Below are 23,746 nucleotides of genomic sequence, written 5' to 3'. Positions count from 1 at the left end.
AGGGGTAGAAGATGCAGGAGCCAAGCCAGCACCCATTATTCAGATCAGCAGACTAGGCCCATGATCTCTCTTATGTGTAGACATCACTTATTGGTCCTCTACTTTTTCACACAAGTAGAGCTACAATAGGTAGATGCTCCCCTTCACCTCCTCCACTGCTCCTCCTCATCCTCCTCTTTGTACGTCTCATGCTAATGTTCCTGCTCCTGATTGCTATATGTGGTAATGTGGCCATGCTCATATGAGTACATGGCCTGTAGAAAGGGGCTGAGAGCTGTTCCTGGTTGATATTGGGTAGGTTTCCAATTACTGAAAATTGAGGCAATAATTGCCACATGTTTTGTATTTTAAGTTAGGATATACAGTCGAACCTCGAAAGCCCAGACTAATTGGGGGGAAGGGCGGTCCGGTCATGCCAAAAGTCCGGTCATCGAAAATATCGCCCTAACACCCGTAGATTTTCGTAGTGGTATAAGTATAGGTAATGTATGATATGGCATAGAAACACAATAATAATACTCTAACACTGTAATAATAACAATACTGTAATAATACTATAATACTAATAATTCTGTAATAATAACAGGCATGTAAATGTACTGTACATACAGTGTACTGTACTGTATTTTTTATTAGGTACACAGGAAATATCGAAAGGTATGCATGCGGGACAATATAAGGCCCCCACGCCCTAACATATTCAGTAAGATATATTTTTTTATATTATTGTCGCTAAAAGAAAGCTGAAACTTTAGCGTAGAATTTTTTCTACACCATAAAAACGTATCTTTTGGGGTATAATATTTTATAAGTAACACAATTACCAATAAAAGTCATTTTTTGATGTACCATTTATTATTTGATAACTAGTTCTATGATTTTTAAACAAAAGTTTGAGTTTTTGAATGTTTTTAACAGCCAGCTTATATGTAAAATTAAATTCCTCGTGTCCTTGTGCAGTTGCCACATGCCACTATTTTACTATGTTTTGGTACAAAATTCTATGAAACGGCAGCCCTGGTGCTAAAAGAAAGCTGAAACTTTAGCGTAGAATTTTTTTCTACACCGTAAAAATGTATCTTGGGTATAATATTCTATAAGTAACACAATTACCAATAAAAGTCATATTTTGATGTACCATTTATTATTTGATAACTAGTTCTATGATTTTTAAACAAAAATTTGAGTTTTTGAATGTTTTTAACAGCCCGATATGTAGAAAAAAAATTCCTCATGTCCTTGTGCAGTTGCCACATGCCGCTATTTTACTACGTTTTGGTACAAAATTCTACGAAACGGCAGCCCTGGTGGTGGCTTGACTGGGCCGGGTTTGAGTACACGTGTACAGCCATCGCTGCCACCTACCGGACAAATAGGGAACTTTGCTTGAAAAGTCCGCCCTTTGTTCATTTCGACCGGTCATACGAGGGTCCGGGCTTTCGAGGTTTGTATACTTAATAGCTTGGCTATAAATCTAGTTTCTGGCTAAATATGGTCCGTCAACCTGTTATCCCAAGTCATTTGCAGGAGACCCACAGTTTGGCAGACCCATAAGCCACTCAGGGAAGAAATATTGTATGTTTATCCAGGGATTGTTGGTGTAGAGCATTGAAGAATGAGATGCTCTGTGCCTTGTGTGTGGCTCCTAAATTTAGTTTAAATTTGGAATGATCTCCATGGATATTTTCTAGTGGGGGATTCACCTTCAATAGAGATTTTTATAAAAGGGACAGATGGGTTTGGGATGGATGTAATGCCTTGGCTGGGCCATCTCATATTATAAGGTGGAAAGAGTCTCTCTGTATTTGCCTAATTGTAGTATACAGGGAAGGAACAATCCTTGTTGGGTCCCATTTCCTGTTCTCTAGTTTTCAAACATACCTAGACTCAAATTCATGTACAGTTCCAGCTTAACCACTTTGGTACGATGACACCTACATAGTCATCATGAGGCACGAGTGGGCACAAGAGGATGCTGGCATTGGCATCTTGATTACATATATATTTTTTTGTAGCTGTACAGGAATTACCCCCAGATTCTTTTAACTGGTTTGATCATGTTTTCCATGTTTATTACACAGAGTAAAAGAGAATGAGTAATACATCAGTGATTTTATATTTTAAATGTGAGTAGTGTAGATACATATACCAAAGGGTTTTTCCCCTACACGGAGGGTAGCCAAAAAGAAAAAAAGGCATAGAAACCATTCCCACCCATTCCATTTCCTATATATTCCACTCCCCTCCACCTTCCGCCCTCCCTCTTATCTTGGCACCACCTGGATGCGGGTCATCCCTGCATCCTATCCACTGCCCTGGGTCAGAAGCAGTCACAAGACACAACATATCCACAGCAAGGCCGCTTCATAAATTCGGCAACTCCCCCTCTCCATTCTCTCATACGTAAAAGGAGAAGACAGGGAGAAATCCCTTCTGGCTGCGTCAAATTTTTTCTCATACTTCCTCACCCCCATCCCCCACCCACTCCCCCTCATGCATCACAGCATGATCTATACACAACCTCTGTTGTCCATTCACTCCTATCTTCTGTCCTCTCCCATCCTTCCTCCACAGACATTCCTCTCTTTTGTAATGCCCCTTTCACCCCATCCATCCATCTCATCTTAGGACGTCCCCTTATATTCACTCCTTCCACCTCTGCCTTCCACACTTCTTTTACTAATCTTTCTTCACTCATTCTTTCCACGTGTCCAAACCATCCTAATACTCTTTCATCAACCCTATCTCCCAGTTCCCTTTCCACCCCTGTTCTCCTCCTCACCTCCTCATTTCTCACTCTATCAAACTCTTTCTCTCTTCCTCTCTCATTTTCCATGTTTCTGCCCTGTACAATGCTGTTGGCACAATCACTCCTTCATATAACCTCCTCTTAGCATCCATTCCCAGATGTCTATTTCTCATTACACTTTTCAATCCACCAAGGCATTTACTCGCTTCTCCCATTCTACATTCTACCTCCACTCTCACTCCCTTTCCTGCCACATTCGCACCCAAGTATCTAAAACTATCCATGTCTTTCACCCTCAATGCTCACTTCCAGCCTGCTGTCACTCTCTCCCCTTGTACATCTCATAACTACTTTTGCCCAGATTTATCTTCAGCTTCCTTCTTTCACACACCTTCACAAACTCTGTCACTAACTTCCTCAATCCCTCCTCTGATCCTGCTACAAGCGCAGTGTCATCAGCAAACAACAACTGGCTCACCTCCCACTTTTCTCCATTTTCTTTAATCATCTCCAACCCCTGACCCACTACCCTTGCATTCACCTCTCGCACCACCACATCCATGTGAGTAGTGTTATGCACATTATATATGGCAGCCGATACTGTGCACGAGAATTTGTTGTACTGAAGTGGTCAATCTATATCTTTGATTTCCAATTATCAAATTTAGATTTGAACTCGTGTATTGTTTGAGCTTGGGCTATATCACCTTCTAAGCTATTCCATATATACATCTATATGGAAAATGTATTTCTTCACATTCTTTCAGCATGTGGTCTTTCTTAATTTACTTCTATGACCTCTTAAAGCCCTTCCATCTTTAATAAGATCTCTTCTATCAATGTAATCTAACCCCTTTAGTCACCTGAACACTGTAATCATGTCGCCTCTTTCGCTTGGGTCTTTCAAAGTTGGTAAACCCAGTGCTTTTAGTCTGTCCTCGTATGGTTTATCTGCCTGGGTGGGGACCAGTTTGGTTGCTGCCCTTTGTATCTCAGTCAAACTTATATCCTTCACGCTGTTTGGGGACCATACTACTGATGCATATTCCAGTCTTGGACGTATCAGGATTTCAATTAGTATTTTCATCATCTCTTTGTTCATATAAGGGAAATGCCACTTTAATCTTCTGCAGTAGTATAATTCTCTCCCACAATTCCACTGATATATGTCAGGTGGCAGGTTGTCTTTTATCAAGATTCCCAAGTCTTTCTCCTATTTTGCTTTTGTAATGTGTTGGCTTCCCAAGAAATAGTTGAAGAATGGTCTTTTGCCACAATTGCCCAATTCCAATACTTTGCCTTTTTTGGTTCAGGTACACATTCCTTTATCTAAAACCCTTGGAGCCAGCTGGATTTCAGGTTTCTGGATTTTTTGGATTTTAGAACAAATGCTAGGTGTCCCAGTGAAGTTTGGGCAGCATCCCACATACAATTTTTTTTTATTACAGCAGAAATGTGTAAATACTTAATGATTGAGATAAGAACTTGGGTATTATTACACCTTATATATAGTGATGCACTGGTAAATAGATAATCAGAAACATGAATAATGAAACAGTGGGGATAACTTCGGCCATAGATACACAAATTTTAATCATACTCAAAATTGTAATATTCCTGCAGAAAAATGTATGAATATCCACACCTAAGTGGAATAAAGACAGTTAATGGCATTACATTTTAACTACATGTTACAGTAATAAACTGGTAAATGACGAAATGGAATAAATGGAACTAAAGTCTTGAACTCACATTTGAACATCATCAAGATGCTTTCGACAAGAACAGGATTTTCAAGTGATGTCTGTGATAGAAAGCCTGTACAGAGATGATTATTCACACTTACATGGCATAATGAAAGACTATGAATGTCATTACAGTTTGTAGAGACCCATATGCTACAGTAATAAATTGGTAATTGATGTAACAAAATAGATTAAAATAAATTTGATAAAATTAGCACATTCACAAAAGTACCTGCAATTAAGTTACAAGAGGCAATGGGCCATAACTTTTAAGTACACATACACATGAGCACTTCAACACATAACATGAGTACAATAGTTAAAATTTGTGAGAGAATCATCAAAGATAGATGGACAAAATATCTGGAGGAGAACAATATACTGAACCCGAGGCAATTTGGATTCAGACAGGGAAGATCATGTACCACTAATTTTATTTGTTTCTATTCTAGATTGATAGATATATTACAAGAAAGGGATGGCTGGGTAGACTGTGCATTCCTGGACTTACAAAAGGCATTTGATAAGGTACCACAAAGAAAATTGCCATATAAAATGGAAACAATAGGAGGCATACATGGAAAACTATTGAATTGGATGGAGGATTTCCTACATGGAAGAAAAATGAGAGTAGTGCTCAGAGACAAATATTCAAAATGGGAAGAAATGAGTAGTGGCGTCCCACAGGGGTCAGTACTAGCTCCAATAATGTTTGCTATATATGTGAATGACATGGACAAAAGTATTGAATGTTACATGAACTTCTTTGCAGATGACGCAAAGTTATTAAAGTGAATAAACTCCGAAATAGACTGTGACTCATTACAGAGTGATGTGAACAAAGTCTCAAAATGGAGCAAGAAATGGGAAGTAGAGTTCAATATCAAGAAATGCAGTATAATCAAATTTGGGAAAAACAAGAATAGGATATCAGAACAATATAAAATTGATGGAAAAGAAGTAAAGGAAGTAAATTCTGAAAGGGACCTAGGGGTCACCAAAGACATGTCACCAGATAAACATATAAATAAAATAGTCAGAGAAATATACAATTTGTTGAGATCAATAAAGGTGGCCTTTAAATACCTGGATAAGGAAATAATTAAAAAAAAAAAATATTATAAACACTGATAAGGCCAAAACTGGAATATGCAGCTCTGATATGGTCACCCAGCCCAAAAAACAATATAAGAAAGTTAGAATACAAAGAGCGATGACAAAGATGAGCCCAACACTTTCAAACCTGATATATGAACAAAGACTGGCCGAACTGGAATTGCCGATCCTGGAACAAAGAAGAGAATGAGGGGACCTACTAACCATCCACAGAATTATGAAAGGAAAAGAACACCTTGATAGAGAGGACCTATTAAAGTGGGACAGAGGAAAAACAAGAGAACATGCAATAAAACTCAAAAAAGGACAACAGAAAAGACCTGAAAAAGAACAGCTTTCCACACACAGTGATAGAGATATGGAACAAATTGGACAAAAAAAAGTGTGTGCAAACACAATACAAGAATTTAAGAACAAACTTGATCTTGCGAGATACAAAAATGGGTCACCACAAGCATCACCACAAAAATGGGTCACCACCACACACTCCTTCCCGTAAAATACAACTACGTAAATAGACTGCACCACATGCACTCTGCGGTGCAAAAGGTTTCATGTTTGGTGGTAAATTGCAGTATACCTGCCAAGCATAGTCACCTCACCCAAGTATCAGTGTCAGGTCAGGTCTACAGTGGTACCTTAGAATTTGAATATCATTCTAGAAGGCTGTTTAAATGCCAAGACAATAACTGAAATTCCAAGAAAATAACCAAAAATGATATAAAAATCACACATGCTTTCACTACCGCTTCAAGAATGAAACTGAGTGCTCAGAGAGCATGGGTAGAGGAACAACACAAAGATGAACATGCCTAAGAAACGTCATAAACACTTGAGAATTTGTTCAGATTTCGAAAAATCGTTTCTAATTTGGGGCAAAAATTTCTTGGAAAATTTATCCATTCAAATTTCAAGTTCGAGTTTTGGGACATTTGAATTCAGGGCATACCACTGTATTTTCTCACCAAATGAAACTCATTATGATGCTTCCCACCCTCTAAAAATTATTATTTTTAATATATATATATATATATATATATATTTTATATATATATATATATATTTTATATATACATATATATATATATACATATATATATACAGGTAAACGTCGACTTACGATGGCATTAGGTTTCGATAGAGCCATCGTAAGTCGATCCCCACTCTGTTCCGTGGTCACTGTACCTAGCCTACCTGTATATTAACCACCAGAGATACTGAATATAGCCTATTAAACATGTACAGTAGTTTATTTAATTATTTTTATCCTTTTTACCATATTCAAACACTATAATATGTATTTTCAGTACGGAACTTAAATCTCGCGGGCAGCAGCCAATGCCAGCCGTACGACGTGACGTAATAATACTCGCATCATAAAATATAGTCACCGCTTATATCGATCGTTCTCTCTTTCACCCGCGAATTTTGAAAACCACAGAGAATGAATCATTTGAGAGAATGTAAAAACACAGGGGCGACTACAATAAATATAATCAAGACGCCGATATGGCAGCGTCGCGAATCCACTTGCTCCTCATGACACCTACGTGTGCGGCACCGTATGGAAGGGGTTAAATTATCATATTGTCGTCGTCGTCATCGTAAAGTCGAACAATCGTAAGTCGCGGCCATCGTAAGTCGACGTTTACCTGTATATATATATATATATATATATATATATATATATATATATATTTTTCTTTCAGAATTTCGGATAAAGGGTTGTGTACCTGTATTGAACTTGTTTCCCATTCTTGGCTCCATGCAAAAATAATATCTAGATCTTGCAATATTCTACTGTGCTACCGTCTTTTCATGATTTTTGCATCATTTGCAAACATGTTGGCATATCTTGTTCCTTCCATCATGTTATTAACATAGACAAGAAACATTATTGGTGCAAGCACTGGACCTTGTGGAACATCACTCATTACTGCTCTCCAGCTTAAAATCTTGGCCACTACTACAGTCCTCATGTATCTTTACATCAAAAAGTCTAATCCATTCTAGTAGTTTGCCTCTTAGTTCTCCAACATGCTCCAATTTCCACATAAGTAGACTGTGAGGTTCTTTATCTAATGCTTACTCTGTCCAGGTACACACAGTTTACCCACCCCTCTCTCACACAGTACATCAATTGCTGCAAGAGAAGTGTGTGTGTGTGTTTTCCTAATTATAGAATCCAGGAAAGGAGCAATGCTCATTCAGTTCTGTCTCCTGTTATATAATTGTGGAGATCAAATTAAAAGGCCCATTACCACCAGTGATTGACAAGGTTTATAATCACTGGATTAACAATAGAGAGGAAAAACAGGGTGGAGACAAAGAAAGGTGTAAATGTGACAGATTACAGAAGGAAATGATAATCTGGAATTGATTATGATAAAAGTTGAAAACCGTGACATGAAAAGTAGAAAATTTGTAGTGATATATGCGCCCCCCAAAAACGCATTCTTGAAAAGAGAGTGACCATTTCAAAATGTTGGAAGACACAAGGCATACATTAAATGAAATACTGAAAGAGGAAACTTAGTAATTATGGGTGACTTTAAAGAAATATGTTGGGAGGAGATAACAGTGAAAGGTGGAGAGGACCTTAGGGGAAACATACTACTGGACATGACCATTGAATACACAATGACTCAAAGGGTAAAAGAGAATATCAGATATAGAAACAATGAAGAACCATCAGGACTAGACTAATATTTACATCAGAGCCTGAAATTATGGATAAAATGGAATACAAGACACCAATTGGGAAGATTGACTGCATACAACTTGAGCTCGAACTAAAAGGGGAAAGTTATATGGGAAGAAATAAGAAACAGAAAAGGAAGACTGATGTATAACAAAAAGGATTTTGGGAAACTTGGAAAATTCTTTCAAAAAGCAAGTTGGGAAAACTTCTTTAATGAAGAAACACAGGTGGAAGAGAAATGGACGATGTTTAAAATCTATAATGAAGGAGTGGATAAATACATGCCAAAACAAAAACCAGAAAAGGTGTACATTAATTGCTGGTACAAGAAATGTAGTGAGGCAAAAAAGAAAAAAAAAAAAAAAGGGGGTGACATATATCAAACTAAGAAATGAATTTGTAAAGATATGTAGGGAAGAAAAAAGAAACTGAAAAAGACATAATAGACAAATGTAAGGATCAACCTAAATTATTGCACAAATATGTAAATGGTAAACTAAAAAGTAAACAGGAAATAGTGAAACTACATTGAGGGAATATGTAAAAGATATAGAAATGGCTGAAATTATGAACAGATATTTCAAATCTGCATTCACAATTGAAAATACACACAACTGGGATGAAGGAAAGGGATAAAGATCCCCCCAATGAAAGAAATAATTGTGACGCAAAAATAAGGGACCAAATAAACCTTGATCTCAGAAAATAGCATAGTCTGGATGGAATTGCAAACTGGATACTAGGAATGTATAGATGAACTAATGGACAAAATGTACAAGATAATATATTGCTCACTCAAAGTAGGAAAGATACTGCAAGACTGGGAAAATATCAATATTGTGTCAATATATAAAGGAGATGAAGACCCAACAAACTATAGACTGGTCTCCCTCACAAGTACAATAGCCATAATATGTGAAAAAGTCATTAAAAGTAGATGGACTAAACATCTGGAAGAAAATATACTAAATCCAAAACAATTCGGTTTTAGACAAGATCACGTGCCACAAACTTGATTTGTTTTTATTCAAGGTTAATAGATATAATGCAGGAAAGGGACAGATGGGCAGATTGTGCTTTCCTGGATTTATGAAAGCTGTTTGATAAAGTACTGCAAAAAAACAATTAAGAAAACTCGAAACAACAGTTGTACTGTACAAGGAAAATTATTGAAATGGATAGATTTCTTGCATGGAAGAAACATGAGGGTGGTGCATGGAGGTAAAAATTCGACATGGGAATAAATGGTAAATGGAGTCCCACAGGGTTCAGTACCCCCCCGAAGCCCAGTACTTTGAAGTAGTGGGGGGGGGGGGCTTGCGTGTTGTGAGGAAGGACTGAGCTGTGCCAGCCAGGTCCTACCATGCTGGAGAGGTCAATCCTGAGCTTCCAGACTAAAACTGTGCCAAACAGACAAATATAAATTGATGACCCTGGCCTGATCTTGATTATGAACTGGACTTTTCCCCGGATTCGACACCCTCACCCCATGACAGTTGTCAGAGAGTGAGATATCGGGTAACGAATATATAGGGGACCTTCCACCCTCATTACCCAGTGAACTCCCCTATACCTTTTCTTCTTATTCGCTACCCTAACCTCCGTTTCTCAACTTTTTCTTTTACTACTCGAGAGGTTCTGACAGTTAAAGGTTTCCCTGAAGCCCCACCAGAAACCAGCTGGGTGATGGGATATACCGCGAGGTCCCTACTCAATGCGAGGGGCAAAACCCCGTATGCTGGTGGAGGAGGGGCAGAGGGGATACCTTTGACTGCCGACTCTCCATCTTCCAGTGCACACAGGGAGTAGCAACGCCGGCTCCATACTCTATAGAACAAAACTAAAGGACAAATCGGGTTGTGAAAGCTTATACTCGTGACCGAGACCCCCTGTTTGTAAATAGTCGTATTCTGGACCCTTCCGACTCTGCAGAGACTACTTCTTTCATTGCTTGAGGCATCAAGCAACTGCAGTATCTTCTTCCATGTACATTAACTAAAAATTTCTAATATATGGTGACGCCCAAGAGATAAACTTGACAATGGTGACTCTACTATCTTCAATTACAGTAGACCCTAAACTCTTACCTCCTCCCATTCCTCCAGATCCTCCTGATCCTCCTCCTAATCACCCTTCCAAAGTACTAACGAACATTCCCACAAATTGGACCCTTTCAAATAAACCCTCCTCTCACCCAGTTGACGACCCACGCAAGGCAAAGGAAAATCTCGACAACAAAGACCCTGGACCGAATATGGACAAAGATTCAAATGAAAAGGCAGTTTCCACTAGTACCGCCAAACCAACAATGATCACACTAGAACCATTTGAAATGCCAAGCTTTAAAGTCAATGAAAAGATTTTACATATTGAGAGTCTAACTTTTAAACATGAAATATGAAAATATTTCACAACAATTCAGTGAATTTGGATGCATAAAAGAAATTAGGCTACGGCTGTCAGACACTTCCAACTATTGGCAAGTGTGGATAATATATTCTTCCCACAATGAGGCAAAGAAGGCCTATTCAGAAAATATAGGAAAAGATATCAAATGCTCCTTGGTCAATAAGGTACCACCCAATCTAGATGTATATTACCCTACAGTGCATAATGAAAACTTACAACACGGAAACATCTCAAGAACACCTAAGCCAGCTACTTGGCTCATTGCAACAACCAAGGGTGAATGAGCAAACTTGTATACTTTTAGGAAACAAAGGTTAAAGCTGGAGATATGGAAAATAACAGAATTACAAGATTTGGACGAACAAGTTTCTTAATACATGCTAAGTCTCCCACTCAAGCAGCAATGATATCCAACTTAAAAATCGAACCTGATGGAATCATCAAAGAAATAAAACCCCATTACAATTTTAGCTATGCCAAGGGAGTTATTTTCAACCAAGACCTACATGAATTGCCGGAAGAAGAAATTCTTGAAATGTGCCCCGAAACAATATGGAAAGTTGATAAAATTCCAAGATCTCACATGATTGTTATCACATTTAACAATGAAAACCTCCCTTATGATATTATAATCGACAAGGAAAAAATGAATATTCGCCCTTATAAACAAAGACCCTTACAGTGTTACAATTGTTATGGCTATGGTCATCCCTCAAGGAAATGCACAAGGAACAAAGTCTGTGGTAATTGCTCCCAAAATGAACACGGCGACTGCAACCAACGAGAACTATGTATAAATTGTAAAGAAACTCACAACGCTAAAAACAGAAACTGCCCTACATATAAAAAGGAGCAAGAAGCTGTCCTGAAAGCTTCCATAGAAAAAACAAGCATAGGACATGCAAAGAGGCTGTTACTAAAAACAACCTACAGTGAAGTTCTCCAAACAAACAAACCCAACACCATTGTAACATTCTCGACAAACAAGGATAAAAACCACAGACCTTCAGATGAAACCTCTAATCCCCCCCTTTGGGGGATCACCGGACTTCCTCGAGGACCCACCGGGCTTCCTCAGAGACCCTCCAAGCTTCCTCGGAAGCCCTCCGAACTCCCGCGGACAACCCTCAGGCTTCCTTGGAGGCCCCCCAGGCTTCCTCAGAGGCCCCCCAGGCTTCCTCAGAGGCCCCCCAGGCTTCCTCAGAGGCCCCCCAGGCCTCCTCAGAGGCCCCCCAGGCCTCCTCAGAGGCCCCCCAGGCCTCCTCAGAGGCCCCCCAGGCCTCCTCAGAGGCCCCCCAGGCCTCCTCAGAGGCCCCCCAGGCTTCCTCAGAGGCCCCCCAGGCTTCCTCGGAGGCCCCCCAGGCTACACCGAAGGCCCCTCTGGCTTCTGCGATGGCACATGAAACATCCTCAAAGCCCCCTAGGGTACCCCCATCTGCTTCTGAGAACCACAAAACAGACTATGGGACCCTAAGCAAATACAACCAAAAGTACAAAACTCAAAATCCAAGGAGATGCAAAACTCCTATAAGCAAAGACCCCAAACTCTCTCCCCTACCCAAGTAACACCTGAAGGTGCCCGCCAAAAGAGATCCAATCACTCCAACTCGGGACCATCCCACTCAGAAAACAAAACCTGGAAACCCAAAAAAGAGACGCCTAAAACAAGCCCCACTAGAGATCCAGTAAAGAAGCCACCTAAACAATGTCTCTTATCCAGTGGAACATACATGGTTTCAACTCTAACCTAGAACAACTTCGGATCCTTTTTAAAGAACATAAAGTCTCTGCCATTTGCTAACAAGAGAGTATGCTAGGAAACACTTCCCCAAATTTAGGACATGAATATGCTATCTACAGTACATATCCCCACCTCCTCCAGGTGTACCTATACAAGGAGGACCAGGGATAGGTACAGGCATAATTGTTCATAAGTCAATGAATCATAGAAGCCTTCACCTAAATTCAGCTTTACAAGTATGTGCAATTCAGATTTATACAATTAAATGGATTACTCTATGCTCATTATATCTAGAGCCTGCACTAGAAAACAGATTGCAAGATGAATTAGGCAATCACCGACAACTAAAACTGGAAGACCTACAGAACCTAATATACCAACAAAGCCCTAATATTGCATGTTGGGAAAAAGGATTGTGGTACTCCCCAAGGTAGGCATAGCTCCTCTTGGGGATCGGTGCCACCTGCGTAGAGCCGGAACAATCACTGGAACAACATTTGGACAAAACAAAGAAACTAATATAACAATATACAAACAATGCATACGCTCAGTGTTGAATTATGCGAGTCCTGCATGGGCTCCTAATCTCAGTGAGACACACCACAACACCCTTCAAATCATACAAAACAAAGCCCTAAAAACAATTACAGGCTGCACAAATACAACACCTACAGACCATTTACACCATGAAACAAAAGTCCTCAAAGTCAAGGACCACCTTGACATGAGAGGCACACAAACACTTGCCGCAGCCACCACAAACACATTACACCCGCTACACTACATAGCAGAACACCCACACACACCAAGAAACATTAAAACAACACCCAAAGACCTTTGTCACGCACAGATACTCTCTTCTCTTCCTCCTCAACCACCTAATATCAGCCTCCGGAAACATATTCATAATCATATCACTCACCGCTCCATTAACACACTGAAAGACAACACACTGCTGCATGCCAGACCCCCTGATATCCACCCTTCTGAATCCACTCTCCCACGAAATGACAGAGTCCACTTGGTCAGACTGCGGTGCGGTCACCACCCAGCACTTCTAAGCTACCAGAAGAGGCTGGATGACCGCATTGTGAACAGCTGCCCAGGATGTAACACTTCACCCCATACCATACAACACATAATGGAAGACTGCATTATACACAATCATGCACGCAAACAACACAACATACACTCTATAAAGGATTTGTGGGAAAACCCAGTTTCGGCTATGTCCTTCCTTGGGGAGACGGGACTGCTCGGACAGACAGTCTAGGGAACGACAACAACAACAACAACAAAGCCCTAAAAACAATTACAGGCTGCACAAATACAACACCAACAGACCATTTACACCATGAAACAAAAGTCCTCAAAGTCAAGGACCACCTCGACATGAGAGGCACACAAACACTTGCCGCAGCCACCACAAACACATCACACCCGCTACACTACATAGCAGAACACCCACACACACCAAGAAACATTAAAACAACACCCAAAGACCTTTATTACGCACAGATACTCTCTTCTCTTCCTCCTCAACCACCAAATACCAGCCTCCGGAAACATATTCATAATCATATCACTCACCGCTCCATTAACACACTGAAAGACAACACACTGCTGCATGCCAGACCCCCTGATAACCCTTCTGAATCCTCTCTCCCACGAAAGGGCAGAGTCCACTTGGCCAGACTGCGGTGCAGCCACCACCCAGCACTTCTAAGCTACCAGAAGAGGCTGGATGACTGCATTGTGAACAGCTGCCCAGGATGTAACACTTCACCCCATACCATACAACACATAATGGAAGACTGCATAAAACACAATCATGCATGCAAACAACACAACATACACTCTATAAAGGATTTGTGGGAAAACCCAGTTTCAGCTGTAGCATTCCTTGGGGAGACGGGACTGCTCGGACAGACAGTCTAGGGAACGACAACAACAACAACTACCCCAATCATTCATTTTAATGGGGGATTTTAATGCCAGACACAAGCTGTGGGGAGAAAGAACATGTAATCGTTGGGGCAATATAGTAGAAAACCTACTAGACAATAACGACATTGTACTACTAAACGAAGGTTCCCCAACCAGATACGATATCACCCACAATTCTAAATCTGCCATTGACCTCACGATCTGCTCCTCTTCGTTGAGACCAGAATACCAATGGTCTGTGGACAAAAATTTATACGGAAGCGATCACTTCCCTATCCATATGAAATTAAATAGAAATATTCCATCCCCTTGTTTACCAAAATGGAAAGTTGAAGAGGGAGATTGGAAAACATACCAAGACTTCACAAAAATTGACAAAAATAATGATTTTCCAAATGTCTATGTTGCCTACGAACATCTCAAGAGAATTATGATAAATGGGGCCATGAAGTCTATACCAAAAACTCAGTGAAATCCTAGATGCGCTTTAGTTCCATGGTGGACAGATGCCTGTGCCTTTAGCAGAAAAATCACTAGAATTTGCTACAAAAAGTACATCAGACGACCTATAACAGTTAACGTAATAATTTACAAAAGAGCATTGGCCAAACAAAAGAAAACGTTCAAAAAAGCAAGGAGAGAATCGATTATCAGATACATAAAAATAAATTTAAACAAGACTCTCCTGTAAGCTTAGTATGGAATAGAATCCGAAAACTGATGGGAAAATTTGTACCATCTCCATTACCCATCCTTAGAATTAACACTGAAATAGTTTCTGATCCCCTTGAGGTAGCAGAAACATTTGGACGATACTTCACAAACATTTCAAGTGCTCTCCACTACACTCCCTTCTTCAGGAAAATTCGAGAAAGTACAATAGTTGTCCCTCCAAAAAGTAAAAACACGGAGGCATATAATCTCCCCTTTACACTAACTGAACTAGAGCACGCAATACCTCTATCATCTCCAACTTCACCTGGTGAGGATGATATAATTTACTCAATGATTTCACATCTTCCTACATGCACCAAAGAATTTTTCCTAAATATACTGAACAAATTTTGGACTACAGGATCTTCACCAAAGTCGTGGAAGACTTCGATCATTATAACTATACTAAAACCAGGAAAAAAAACCAGTCTCCCTCAAGGGTATAGACCCATTGCTCTAACCAGTTGTGTATGCAAAATATACGAATGAATGATCAACACGCGTCTTGTCTGGATATTAGAGTCGAAAAATCTCCTCTTAAACAGACAGTTTGGCATCAGAAAAAACAGAAGCACTATAGACCCACTGATATTTCTTACCCGAGAAATTGAGAATGCTTTCGCCACACAGAGCCAAACCATAGGAGTATTTTTCGATCTAGAAAAGGCATATGACACCACCTGGCGTGGTGGCATCCTAAAACAACTTGCCGAATGGGGTGTAGGAGGAAATATGTTCTTTGCAATTAAAGATTTTCTTACTGATCATATCCTAAAAGTAAGGGTAGGTTCATCTCTCTCTTCACCTTACACCCAGGAGGAAGGCATACCCCAAGGAAGTGTCCTCAGCCCAACACTGTTCAACATAGCCATCAATGGACTACTAGAACAAGTACTGATCGAAGTGCATAGCTTGGCATATGCAGACGACATTGTTCTAATCTGTAGCAGACCATCAGCACTGGAGGCAAGCCAGAAAATACAGACTGCCATTAACTCTACCACTGCATGGGCGGAAAAAAGAGGCTTTAAATTCTCCCCGGAGAAAACTAAAGCAGTCCGCTTCTGCCGAAGAAAGATAAGAGAAGAAATCCCAACACTAATGCTGGAAGACTCTATTCTTCCATATGAGGATCAGATCAAGTACCTAGGACTAAGCCTTGACAAAAAACTAAACACATTAATGAAATAATACACAACGTGAAACAGCGCTTCAACATCTTAAAAGTAGTTTCACGTTTCAACTGGGGAGCTGACAGAACAACTCTGTTATGAATATATCAAGCTTTGTGCCTAAGCAAAATAGATTATGGATGCCAAATCTATGGGGCCGCCTGTAAAACCAGCCTTAGAAAAACTAGATATCATCCAAAACATGGCTATAAGCATCTGCACAGGTGCATATAAAACGTCACCCATAGACAGCCTAAATGTTGAAGCCGGCATTCCTCCTCTCCCAATTAGAAGGCAGGAACTAGGATTGAGATACCTAACAAGAGTACTGTCATCCAAAAACAACCCCAACTACAAGTTTGTTAGAACACCCAAAGACAGAGCTCCAACTCGACCTAAGCTCTCCAAACCGCTGGAAGTTAGACTGGAAAATAGTACCAAGAACATAGACCTGACCCCTCTACACGTCGAAGACCCCCCCCCCCCCCCGAGGCCCAGTACTTTGATATAGTGGGGGGGCTTCCATGTAGTAAGGACAGGCTGAGCTGTGCCAGCCAGGTCCAACCATACTGGAGAGGTCAGCCTCGAGCTACCAGACGAAAACTGAGCCAAAAGTCTTTTTGTTGATGACCCCAGCTTGGTATTGATTATGGACTGGAATACTCATAGGATTAGTCGCCCTCATCCTATGACAGTTGTTTTAGGATAAGGTTTTTGGGGTAGTGAATAGATAGGGGGTTCCTCACCCTTTTCCTATGTGAATTCCCCTATCCCTATCCTTCATATTTGCTACCCTACTCTCCTTTTTCACCATCTTTCTCTAATATTTGTTAAGGAAGGTTCTGATATCTTGGTGCCTTCCAAGCTACATGTCTGAACCCAGTCAAGTGGGGATGTATACCGCAAGGTCACTACTCCCTGCGAGGGCTGAAAGCCCACCGACTGAGGAATGCATGTTTGTGAGGTAGGTACTAGGCTGCTGACTTCCTTTCTCCCTATCCAGTACACATGCAGAGTGACTACGCTGGACCCATCCTTATTGGGACAAAACAATAGAGGACAAACCCCGGGTTGACAAAGTCTCTAACTCACCTCCGAGGCCCTGCATGTGTAAATAGTTGTTTCTGGAACTTCCCGACTCTGCAGAGACTTCTCTTTTATTGCGCGTGGCAACGGGCAACTGCAGTATCTTCCTTCTATGCACTGTTTTTTCTTTCTTAATATATGGTGTGGCCTTACAAATATACATGATGATGGCGGCTGTTGAAACAGAATGTTCTAAACCTCCACCACGACCTGATCCTCCTCCTAAACCCCCTGATCCCTCTCCTAATATTGCCAATCCTAATGTTGACAATATTGACTCAACAAAAATAAAAGCCCCAGTTGACGACTCCGGCTTGAAAAAGGACTTCGGTAAAATCAATCAATCAAATACACCCACTCCTCGTTTAACGGCCTACTCGGTTAATAACAACTCGGCGTAACGACGGGCTTTATGACAGACCAATATTCGTTTAACGCAAATCTCCCGAAGTTACGACGTCGTGTACGATAATTAAGTCGGCTGAGGCAAATTTGTATGATGTTATAAATGAACTTGTACGGTGGATATTAGCTGTGAGGTAAAGTGTTCTGAAGCTTAGGTCTACATTACCATCCTGCAAGCTGCAAAAACTACCTGGGGTACAATATATACCCGTAGTGGTAAATTTTTAGTTTCGACCAAGGGCGCAATATAGCAATAGAAAATTAATTATTAGTTTTGTTAATTATAATGTATCAACATAATATGCAATTTTGTGAGCGGAAATAAAAGAAAAGGTGCTAAAACAAATTTCGTAAGTAACGAAGTCATGTTGGACGAATGGTACACCATATTTGTTATGATAGATGCCGATGTCGAATAAATGAAAGGATGATAAATTCGTCTAACCTACACTAAACTAACCTAACCTGTGTTTGATAAATCATTACCTGCAAATTAAATGTCATCCGGCTCGTCCTCGTTGTCGTCGTCGTGAGAGATGTTGGCAGACGAGAAGATGGCTTCCCGAGCCTATGCTACCGACTTCGTTCATTAGCATATTTTCTTGTAGCATGGTATTTTTTACTTTCATTTCCGCCCACAAAATTGCATATTACGTTGATACATTTTAATTTACAAAATTAATAATTAATTTTCTATTGTTATATTGCGCCCATGGTCGAAACTAAAAAAAAAATACCCCGGTATTCAATATGGAATGTCAGCATATGCGGATTTGGTCATATACGGTAATTTCAGAAACCTAACCACCGTAAATAAACAGTAAATAAAGCTTTAATGTACTGTATAAAAGAGGGAAAATACACTAAAATAAAGATACATGTATTGCTGGACATTGTACATACAGTACATGTGCGTATATATATACACTTTCGCTTAACGACCAATTCGGTTAACGACGGCGCGCTGGTCCCAATTGTCGTCGTTAAACGAGGAGTGGTTGTACTGCCCCTAATAGTCATAGAATCTTACATTTACAATATGTCTCTCTTGATAAGAGTTATACAGACTTATATGAAAAGTTCCGTAAATTTGGACAAATTAAAGAGATCAGAGTTAAACTAACTGACAACTTTAAAGCTTGGCTAGTCTGGATCTCATTTCTTTCTAATCAGAATGCAGCTGCTGCCTGCTTGGATTATGATAATTGTAATGAGAATGAATCTTCAGCCCAACTTGTTGGTAGAGTGCCACCGAACTTGGATATCTTTTATCCAGAAAAGCCGGTAGAGGAAAGGAAGGAAAGTGTGCAGAGACCTCCCAACCCAGCTAAGTGGCTCATTATCACTCTTGCAAAAGAACGTGCTAACTTGTTCAAGTTTAGAAGATTCTTGAAGAGTCACCTTGGCTGTGGTAATTTGAATAACTCCCAGGTATCACGATTTGGAAGAAATTCCTTCTTAATTCATGTAAAATCTTATGAACAAACTGCCATGGTGCTTAACTTGAAACGGAAATCGGACATTAAGGAAGTTAAACCCCACTACACCTTTAGTTATGCCAAAGGGGTAATTTTTAATAGAGATCTGTATGACTTTGATGAAGAAGAGATTTTAGAAATGTGCCCAACTAATGTTTGGAAGGTTGCTAAAATCCTTCGTTCTTCTATGATTATCCTAAGTTTTTGTGAAGATCTACCTCATTATGTAGAGAGAGAAAAAGAAATTGTTTATGTGAAGCAGTTTAAACCCCGTCCCCTTCAGTGCTTTAATTGCTATGGTTTTGGCCATCCTTCCCACAGATGTGCAAGAGACAAAATGTGTTTGATATGTGCTCAGCCTGAACATGGGGATTGTTCCCGCCCAACAGATTGTATAAATTGTAAAGAAGAGCATGATGCCAGAAATAAGAACTGTGTAATTTATAAGAAGGAACAGGAAATACTACTAAAAGCTCATGCAGAACATATAAGTGTAGGACATGCTAAAAGACTATTAAGTAATTCCAAAAGATACAGTGATGTTGCTAAAACAAATAGTAAAGTGGATCAGCCAACTTTGAACCCAAGCCTCAGTGTAAAAGTGTTACTATGAAACCTAATGGTCTTTCTTTTCAAGTAGAAATTTCTAGTACTCCTGAAGCCTCCTGTGCGGAGGTTTCCTCACCCCTTGTTGAAGGGGTGTCCCCTGCCCCATCTGGAGGGCACCTAGGGTTTCTATTGTAGAAACCTCACAGGCTTCTTGTAATGAAGCCTCCTCTCAGGCAATCTCTCTTCCAGACTTGGGGTACTCCCCAGTAGAGGGATTGCTGACTAGTGTGCCTCACTCGGTAGAGGTACACAGAAGCAATGAGGACCAAAGAAATGCTGAACCCAAGCCTCAACGTGAAAGAGTCACTACTAGACCTAATCGTTCTTCTCCACAAGTTGGAAATTTTATTACTCGTCAACCCTCCTCTGCAGAGGTTCTCTCATCCCCAGTTGAGGGAATGCCTCCTGCCCCATCTAGAGGGGCACCTAAAGTTCTCATTGCCGGGACCCCACAGGGTTCCTCTAATAAAGCCTCCTCTCAATCAATCAAATTTCAAAACTCAGGGGGCTCCCCAGTAAAGGGATCACGGACTGATGTGCCTCACTCAGTTGAGGCACACAGAAGCGAAGCTATGGAGTCTGAAGCTGTGCGCAGTAAAAGACTCCACAGTCCACCCTCGTCTCCATCCTCTTCCCCAAATCGTGATAAACAATCTAAGAAAGAAACTAATAACCCGGACTCTACATCGTCGGTCGGATCATTGTCAGAGAGGAGGATGCTACCCGCGAAAGCAAAGAAATTAGAAAAGAACCCACCTTGTAAACCCTCTCTCCCAGACTTCTCTTACCAGACCAGTAGACCCCAAAAAGAAAAAGAAAACAGTATAATGTCCATAATTCAATGGAATATTCAAGGTTTTAATTCTCATCGAGAGCAGGTTGTGATTCTCTTTAAAGAACATGATGTGTCTGTTTTTTGTTTGCAAGAAACTATGCTTGGCAATTTATCCCCTAATGTTGGACTTAATTATAAATTTAACAGATCTCCTCCTATGATTGGGGGCCATGCCCATGGATGTACTGGTATCATTGTTAAGAAATGTGTAAACCACAGAAGTGTCCACCTACATTCGGCGTTGCAGGCTTGTGCAGTACAAATCTTTACCACTAAATGGATCACTTTATGTTCTTTATATTTGGAACCTGAACTGGAAGATCGACTCGTAGACATATATAACCACCCCCGTCAGTTTGAGTTAAATGACCTACAATCTTTGGTTGACCAGCTCCCTGAGCCTTTTATTCTAATGGGTGACTTTAACGCCAAACATCCTCTATGGGGGTGAATCAAGGTGTGACCCATGGGGCAATATAATTGAAGAATTTATTGATAGTAACGATGTCATTTTGATGAATGACTGTTCCAAAACTAGGTTTGATGTCTTTCACAACTCAAGTTCTGCTATAGACCTAACTATTTGTTCATCATCCTTAAGATTAGACTACAGTTGGTCAATAGATGAAGAATTACATGGTAGCGACCACTGGCCTATCCATATCAAATATTTAAAGAACACTCCCTCCTGTTGCTTACCTAAATGGAAGACAGGAGAGCCTAATTGGGAATTATTTAGGAGATCCACAGAGATTAATTACAAGACTAGTGATTTTTGTAGTAACTCTGATGCATATGACTACCTGGTAGACATGATACTCTCTGGTGCTTTCTCTTCCATTCCTAGGACAGCTGGTAAACCTCTTTGCCCAGTAGTCCCCTGGTGGAGCGATGAATGTGCTTTAAGCAGAAAGATTACAAGAACTTGCTATAAGAGATATCGGAGATACCCTTGTTTAGTCAATAAGATAACGTACAGAAGAGCTCGAGCAAAGCAGAAGAAAATCTTCAAGAAAGCAAGGAGGGAATCCTTCATCAAATATATTAGCAAATTGAAATATGACACCCCCTACCTTAGTATGGAATAGGATTCGAAAACTACAAGGAAAGTTTACTCCATCTCCTTTACCCATTCTGAAGATAAATGACTTTTATATCAGATACAAGAGAAGTAGCAGAGGCTTTTGGAAGACATGCTGATATTTCAAGCCCACTACATTATTCAGATAATTTCAGAAGAATTAGAGCAAAGACCACGATTATTCCTCCTACCAATACGAACTTGGAGGCATATAATCCTATCTTCACCTTGGATGAAATGGATCATGCTTTATCTCTATCCTCCCCAACCTCTCCTGGAGAGGATGACATTCTTTACTCCATGGTTGCTCACTTATCCATATCGTCGAAGAAATTCCTTTTAAATGTGCTGAACAAATTTTGGTCTTCAGGATCTCCTAAATCTTGGAAGACTTCAATCATCATAGGAATCTTAAAGGCAGGAAAAGACTCTCATGACCCACAAAGTTACAGACCTATTGCTCTCACAAGCTGCATTTGTGAGATCTATGAAAGAATGGTTAATACGCGTTTAGTTTGGTTTTTGGAATCTAAAAATCTGCTATCTAACAGACAGTTTGGATTTAGAAGAAATAAGTGCACTCTGGACCCCTTACTTTTTATCACTCGTGAGATTCAGAATGCCTTCGCAATTGAGAACTCTAGCATTGGTGTGTTTTTTTAATTGAAAAATGCCTACGATACTACCTGGCGGAGAGGCATTCTGAAGCAAGTTGCAGAGTGGGGTATCGGGGGTAATATTTTCAATTGTTTAAAGGACTTCTTATCTGACCGTTATCTAAAAGTCCGAGTGGGCTCTTCTTTCTCTTGTGCATATCTTCAAGAGGAAGGGATTCCCCAAGGAAGGGTTCCGAGTCCTACACTCTTCAGCATAGCCATTAATAGTTTATTAGAACAAGTTCTCACAGGAGTTCATGGTTTGGCTTATGCTGATGACTTCGCTATTGTGTGCAGCAAATCGACAACATTAGAAACGGGCCAAAAGATTCAAGAGGTTATTAACTTAGCAACAGCATGGGCTAATTGCAGGGGCTTCAGATTCTCTGCTGAAAAAACCAAAGCCATAAGGTTTTCCAGACTAAGACGCAAGGAAGAAATACCAACACTATTCATAGAGGGTGTCATATTACCGTATGAAGATGAAGTAAAATACTTGGGTCTGGTATTGGATAAAAGGTTGACATTCACAGATCACATAAACGAGGTTGTATACACTGTTAAACAGCGACTTAATATACTAAAGGTAGTGTCTCGTTTCAACTGGGGAGCAGATCGTGTAACTTTAATAAGTCTTTACCAAACATTGTGCCTTAGCAAAATGGATTACGGATGTCAAATTTATGGTTCGGCATGTAAAAGTTCGCTGAAGAAGCTTGATATAGTCCACAATATGGCTTTACGGATCTGTTCGGGAGCCTATAGAACATCTCCAGTGGATAGCTTGTATGTGGACGCTGGAATTCCTCCCCTCTATATTCGCAGGGAGGAATTAAGCCTTAGATATATATCTCAGGTCTTGACATCCAAACAGAATCCAAACTTCAAATTTGTAAAGCAGCCGGTAGACAGAGCTCCAAGGAAAAATACTTTGCCGAAACCTTTAGAAGCGAGATGTGAAGTTGGGACAGAGAAGGTAGGACTTGTTCCTAACACAATTGCTGAGATCACGCCTCCCAAATTCCCTCTTTGGAACCGATGCCCCACTGAAATATGTCCTCTTAAAAAGAAGAAAAATAGAACTGTTGTAGAGCTAAAAAGTGAATTTTTAGAACATTTATCAGTACATGCTGATTCAATTTTTATTTATACAGATGGATCAAAATCCCAAGATGGTGTTGGTTGTGCTGTTGTAACTGATAGCACAGTTTTAAAGAGAAAGTTGCCTGATTTTAGCTCTGTTTTTACTGCTGAACTGCAGGCAGTCAGCAACGCCCTGAAGTTTGTTTTTAATTCTGTTCC

General features: G+C 40.2%; 1 protein-coding gene across 8 annotated transcripts in view; it reads left to right on the top strand.

The window, feature by feature from the left end:
- LOC143027418 (luc7-like protein 3) overlaps positions 1-23,746 on the top strand; it is a 261,462-nt gene that overhangs the window by 96,794 nt on the left and 140,922 nt on the right. The window lies entirely within an intron of this gene.

This window comes from Oratosquilla oratoria, chromosome 1 (assembly GCF_046742065.1).
Source record: "Oratosquilla oratoria isolate Oo_2021 chromosome 1, ASM4674206v1, whole genome shotgun sequence".
Classification (NCBI taxonomy): Eukaryota; Metazoa; Arthropoda; class Malacostraca; order Stomatopoda; family Squillidae; genus Oratosquilla; species Oratosquilla oratoria.
This window is presented reverse-complemented; position numbering and strand designations above follow the sequence as displayed.